Source organism: Papio anubis, unplaced genomic scaffold, assembly GCF_008728515.1.
Source record: "Papio anubis isolate 15944 unplaced genomic scaffold, Panubis1.0 scaffold1341, whole genome shotgun sequence".
Classification (NCBI taxonomy): domain Eukaryota; kingdom Metazoa; phylum Chordata; class Mammalia; order Primates; family Cercopithecidae; genus Papio; species Papio anubis.
The window spans coordinates 1-6,732 of NW_022161294.1; the positions used below are offsets into that span (position 1 = coordinate 1).

Below are 6,732 nucleotides of genomic sequence, written 5' to 3' on the forward strand. Positions count from 1 at the left end.
ATCAATCCTGTATGTGAAAAAAAAATATGAAACTTCATGTAGAAATGACTCACTCCCTTCCTGTGACAAAAACACCCAGATAAGGGGGACCTCACCGTGTAGAAAGGCGGTCCTCTGAGGCCCACTGCACCAGAGATCATGTAGAGATAAGAAAACCCCACAGGAAGACCTATAAGTGTACGTTTGACCCCGGTCTTCAGATCTCACTCCCCTCCTGGAGAAACCCCCCCACACACGAGGCAGCAGGGACAGCTGGGCTGGACTGATCTCCCCTTCAGGATACAGACTCTTCCCTGACCAAACCCCATCCAGAGGACAGTCCCTCATCTCTCTGTGGATCACAGGCTGAGCTCAGCCCTCAGAAACGGGGGACACAGAGCTTTGATGCTCAATGCTGCACACAGATGACAAGCACCTGAGCCGCTGCAGCTATTACTGAGGGTGGACTCCATCCCTTCAGAATAAAAATCCCAGTAAAGCAGCAAGAAATTTCTACTTGTAAAATGCCTCTGCAGTCTAATGTGAAGCCAGGGTTGAGCTCCACTCAGAGGGGATGAGCCCGGCACAGCCCCACGTTCTGGCTCTGCTCTTCCCTTGAGGCCTTGTTCTCACCAGGATCCAGACAGTGGATGGCAAAGGCACAAAAATAATCACACATAACAAGCAACATGGACCAGAGGTGGGGTGAATGATGGACTGTGTGAAAGGAAATAAATCTGTGAGCCCCCAAATCATTAAGTAAAAGGGAAAAGTCAAGCTGGGAGCCACTTAGGGAACCAGACTGGCCTTCTATTCAAAGTCACCCCTTTGCTCCCTGACATAGATGCGTATCTGAGTGCCTCTTTCAAAAGGCTAATCAAAAACTCAAAAGTAGGGCCCAGAATGTGGCTCATGCCTGTAATCCCAGCCCTTTGGGAGGCTGATGCAATGAGCTGAGATCGTGCTCCTGAACTACAGCCTAGGTGACAAAATGAGACTTCATCACAAAAAAAAAAAAAAAAAGAAAAACTCAAAAGGTTGCAACCATTTGTGCCTGATTTATCTGTGACCTGGAAGCCACCTCCCTGCTTGAACCCGGCAGAGGGTTGCAGTGAATCCAGATCTATAGGGTCCAGCACTACGGGGCTTAATGGGCAGTCTCCCTGTGTGCGGAGATGAGAGATTGTAATAAATAAAGACACAGGACAAAGAAATAAAGAGAAAACAGCGGAGACTGGGGGACCACTACCATCAAGACGCGGAGACCGGTAGTGGTCCCCAATGGCTCGGGCGCTGATATTTGTTGCATACGAGACAAGGGGGCACAGTAAGGAAGGTGAGTCTTCTAAGTGATTGACAAGGTGAAGCAAGTCACATGATCACAGGACAGGGGGCCCTTCCCTCTTAGGTAGAGGAAGCAGAGAGAGAGAAGGCAGCATACGTCAGGGTTTTCTTCTATGCACTTATAAGAAAGATCAAAGACTTCAAGACTTTTACTATTCCTTCTACCGCTATCTACTACGAACTTCAAAGAGGAACCAGGAGTATGGGAGGAACATGAAAGTGGACAATGAGTGTGACCACTGAAGCACCACAGGCAGGGTTTTAGGCCTCCTACGATCATGGCAAGGGGCCTGGGATAACATCCAGCCTTCCACAAGGAGCTGGTAGGAGTTCCCCTGACTCCTCCAAGGAAAGGGGAGACTCCCTTTGATATTCAAGGCAACAGGTGCCTCCTGGACACTGGGCGCCACTGTCACCAAGGAGCCCTCAAGCTGCCCTAATGTGCATGCGATAGGCTCACCTCTGCCTTCTAGGTCACTTCTCACCACGCCCCTCAGCACCTGACCCTTGGCACCCGCCGGGTTATCCTAGGTTATACTAATAATGCAAACAGAGCAATATTAAAAGCCAATGATTACTGATAGTGAGCGGTGGGTTTCAAGATCACCTTTGGGAGACGGCGGATCATTTAGGTCAGGAGATTATCTCAGCACCTCGGGTGAACTGTTTCTACTGGGGGTCATTAAAAAACTAGCCAGCAGTGGCGGGCTTGTATTCTTATACCGGGAGTGGAGGCAGGAGAGAACTGAGGGCGGAGCAGTGAGTTGAGGTCTCACTCCAGTTTCTGCTACAGAGCGAGACTCCAGCCAAAAAAAAAAAAAAAAAAAGATTGCAATTGTCCATGATCATCTCTGTATCTAATTTGTATTATGACTATTCTTTTTTTTTTTGAGAGGGAGTCTCGCCAGTAGCGCCGCCGGGAGTGTGCAGTGGCCGACCAGCCCACTGCAAAGCTCCACCTCTCGGCTTCACGGCCTCCTGTCTCAGTTCCCGGAGAAGCAGACGTCACCACCGCCCGGCTAGTTTTTTGTATTTTTTAGTGGTATGATCGGTTTCACTGTTAGCCAGGATGGTCTTGATCTCCTGATTCTGGATCCGCCTGCCTCGGCCTCCAAAGTGCTGGGATTACAGGCTTGAGCCACTGCTACCAAGCGATATGACTATTCTATTCAACTATTTTCTCTATTATATGAAACAGTTTGTGCCTTCATTCTCTTGCCTCGCACTGGGTAATCCCCTCTGCCTGCACAGATCAAGCCACTGCACTATAGCCTGGGGTGAGAAGAGCCAAACCCAGCACACACACATACATACATTACACACATATACATACATATATACACACATTACAAGAATTTAGTATGACTTCCTAGTTCTTTCATGAATACATACTAATTTCTCTCTTTTACATTATAAATTACAACACTTCATAAATAATATAATTTATCTCCCATATTTTAAATACATGTCACTTGTCCTCGAGATACACAGTCACCCTCATCTGAGACATGTAGGACTGCAAGGGAATGTCAGGGGGTTTAGGAAGTCACTTATGGACAAGTGAAGGTGGAGATGTTTGTTTGATGTCCCAGCAGAGAGAGGAGAGAACTGGACACAGGACTGTAGAGCTCAGGGGAGAAACCTGCAGGGAACATGGAGCCGTGTAGGTGGGTAAAAGCTGTGAGATGATAAAGTTTAAGGTGATTTGAGTCTAATCCGCTGTTTTTGCTCATCTTTTGCTTTTTTTTTTTTTTTTTCCCACTTCTGGAGGACTGGAATCCATTTAAAATTCAAGTTAAGGCCGGGTGCAGTGACTCATGCTTGTAATCCCAGCACTTTGGGAGGCCAAGGGGTTGAATTACAATATCAAGAGATCAAGACCATCCTGGACAACGTGGTGAAACCCCGCCTCTATTAAAAATACAAAGATTAACTGGGTGTGGCAGCATGTGCCTGTAGTCCCAGCTACTCGGAGGCTGAGGTAGGAGAATTGCTTGAACCCAGGATGGGGAGGCTGCAGTGAGCCAAGATCATGCCACCGTGTGGGGAAAAGAAAGAGAGATCAGACTGTTACTGTGTCTATGTAGAGAAAAGTAGACATAAAAGACTCCATTTGGTTTTATACTAAAAGAAATTCTTCTGCCTTGAGATGCTGTTAATCTGTAACCCTAGCCCTCTAACCCTGTGCTTGCAGAGACATGTGCTGTGTTAACTCAAGGTTTAATGGATTTAGGGTTGTGCAGGATGTGCTTGTTAAAAAAGCTTGAAGGCAGTATGCTTGGTAAAGTCATTTCCATTCTCTAACCCCAAGTACCCAGGGACACAATACACTGCAGAAGGCCACGTGGACCTTCTGTCCAGGAAAGCCAGGTATTGTCTGCTGTTTCTCCCATGTGATAGCCTGAAATATGGCCTCATGGGAAGGGGAGTTCCTGACTGTCCCCAGCCTGGCACCCGTAGTGGTCTGTGCTGTGAGAATGAGAGTGAAAGAGGAAGGCCTTTGCAGCTGAGATGCGAAAGGCATCTGTCTCCTGCTCGCGCCTGGAATAGAATGTCTCGGTAAAACCCGACAGCATGTTCTATTCACTGAGATAGAGAAAAACCACCTTTATGGCTGGAGATGAGACATGCTGGCGCAGTAATACTGCTCTTTACTGCACTTCCAGATGTTTTTGATAATGCGTACACCAAAGCACAGTACCTTTCCTAAACTTATTTTACTAATTGTGAGATCTTTGTTCACACTTCTCCTGCTGACTTTCTCCCTATTACTCCTATTGTCCTGCCACATCCCTCTGGAGATAGAGATAGTGGGACTGGTCCTGCCTCTGAGATGGAGACCTCTTGTCCCTACCATCTCCAGTGCTGGCGGTCCTCCAGATGCTGAGCTGGTCCCCCAGTCACTGTTCTTTTTCTCTATACTTTGTCTCTGTTCTTATTTCTTTTCTCAGTCTCTCATCCAGCCTGATAAGAAACACACACAGGTGTGGATGGGCTGGCCCCCTTGACCACTGCACTCCAGCCTGGGCAACAGAGCAAGACTCTGTCCTCAAGCAAAAAAAAAAAAAAAAAAAAGGAAGTCTGGAGACACTATCCGCTTCCATCCGTAGTGCAGACCCTGCTGGAGCCACTGTCGGGAAGAGTCCATGAAGACAGTAGCAGGGATGCATGTGGAACTGACTGTTGGAGAAAGAAACCTTCTATCTGTTGCATGTAAGAATGTACTGAGCTATATGGGCCTCTCCTGAGAATAAGCAGCGTACTGAACAGGAAGAAGAAAACAAGGGAGGAGAAGACAGCCTAGGAATGATTCGATACCCACAAATATTTGAGACTGAGCTAACATTAATCTGTTGTGACATTCTGGATGTGCCGGACAAACCCCTCATTCCAGCAGCTAACATTGGCAAGCCCAAGGTTTTCTATTATAAAATGAAAGGGGACTACACAGGTATCTGGCAGAGTTTGCCACAGGAAATGACAGGAAGGAGGCTGCAGAGAATAGTCTAGTGGCTGATAAAGCTGCTAGTGATACTGCATTGACAGAACTTCCACCAACGCGTCCTATCCGCTTAGGTCTTGCTCTCGATTGTTTTATATTCTACTAGAAAATTCTTAATTCCCCCGACCGTGCTGCAGGTTGACAAAGGCAGCTTTGGATGATGCATTGCAGAACTGGATATACTGAGTGGAGAAAGCTATAAGGACTCTACACTTATCATGCAGTTGTTTCGTGATAATCTGACACTATGTACTTCGGACATGCAGGGTGACAGAGAAGAGCAGAATAAAGAAGCTCTGCAGGACGTGGAAGACTCAAATTGTGAGCCATAAAGACTCAAATTAGTGAGCCATAGAAGCCAACAAGAGAAACTATCTGTGACCACCCGAGTCCTCCCCATTCCACCCCTTGGAAACTCCCCACTGTCACCAAGAACCACTAAATCTGACTTTTACATTTGGTCTCAGAATTTGGTTCCTGCCCTGTTGGGTTTTGTTTTGTTTTAACAGTTTTCAAAAGTTCTTAAAGGTGAGAGTGAATTTCTGTGGATTTTACTGGTCCCAGGTTTTAGGTTCTTTAAGACACTAACCGAACTACATTCTTCACCGTTACTGTGTTGTCTCCGTGCCAGATGTGGCAAAATCACTGCTAGAAATGGAAATGACATTTGAAAGCCATTAGACCTCTAAGTGAGGCAAGCACCTAACAGAGAGGTTAATCACACGATAGAGGCATAAGTGATATTGGTTTCTATTTTTCTAATGGCTTAAACTGTATTTTATACCAATGTTTGAAAGTAATTGGGTGTTAGCTTGAGATGGTTAGAGGTTGTTTGGGGAGGGAGTTTGTTGTAATGGTTTTGCTGTAAAAAATGTTTCAAGCTCTGCTGAAATGTTGCTGAAAAGCACGGTGCTGGTAACAGTTCAACAGTCCGTGGCTGCTATTCTTGCCTACTTTACTCTCCTACTGAAGCAGGTTAGTGTTGAAGGTGGTATGGAGAAGCTGGCATGGCTGTTCAATGCTTCGTTCTTCTCCTTTCCCCTCCCCCTACCTCCTTCCCCTCACTCCTCCCCTCCTTCACTCACTCAAACTCTTTTGTTCAGTATGTCTAACTTGAAGGTAATCTGTAATAGTGGATATCTGACTGGAGCCATAGATACAGAATGTGTATTGTTCTTACTAAAACACAGCGTGGAAGTAACATTAAACTTAAGTGAAACCAAACTAAATTAAAAATGTCACACTAAAAAAAAAAATTCCAGTTAAAACTGAGCACTACCCTCTCCCAGAAGAAAAGCCACACACTGTATGTTGTCAGTCATTTCAGGGGTCAGTGTCACTCTGACTGAGCTTTCCTGGTCGTATTCCTCACCTCTATGTTCCAGGTGGGCTCACCGAGGCTCACGGCGGGAGACATTTCCCCAAGTTATCCTGAGAAGCTCTGAGGTGAGGAGGAAGGAGGTGTGGCTCATTCCCATGTGATGGCCTGGAAGGCCCAATAGGCCCAGTGGTCTTCCTCCACTGGAAAGTGTTTGGGTGAGGGAAAAAGGACAAGATGGAGGAAGGTGAACAAGATGGAGCAGTCCCTATTGTTTCCGGGTTCTTCATCACAGATTTTCCCGCGCCCGGGAAGAGAACCAAATCAACTGAGCATGCGCAGAATGACGTCAAGCCGGGGACACCGAAATTCAAGAAGCCACTCCTACACACACGCCCCAAACTCCTCCCCTTCCAGCTCCCAGGCATAAAAGTCCGCCGCCGGCAGGAGCCGGCATGACTTCTTCGGCCCCCCACATTCGTGGACTGGAGAACATCACCCGAGAGCGCCAGCGCGACTTCCCTGGCCCCCCACACCTGAGGACCAGAGAACCTCGTCTGAGAGTGTATGCATATTTGCAATAAAAGAC

At 46.9% G+C, this 6,732-nt stretch overlaps 1 pseudogene; it reads left to right on the forward strand.

Annotated features, from left to right (window-relative positions):
- The first annotated feature begins 4,404 nt into the window (after positions 1–4,404).
- LOC101002378 lies at positions 4,405–5,157 on the forward strand (annotated as a pseudogene).
- The last annotated feature ends 1,575 nt before the right edge of the window (positions 5,158–6,732 follow it).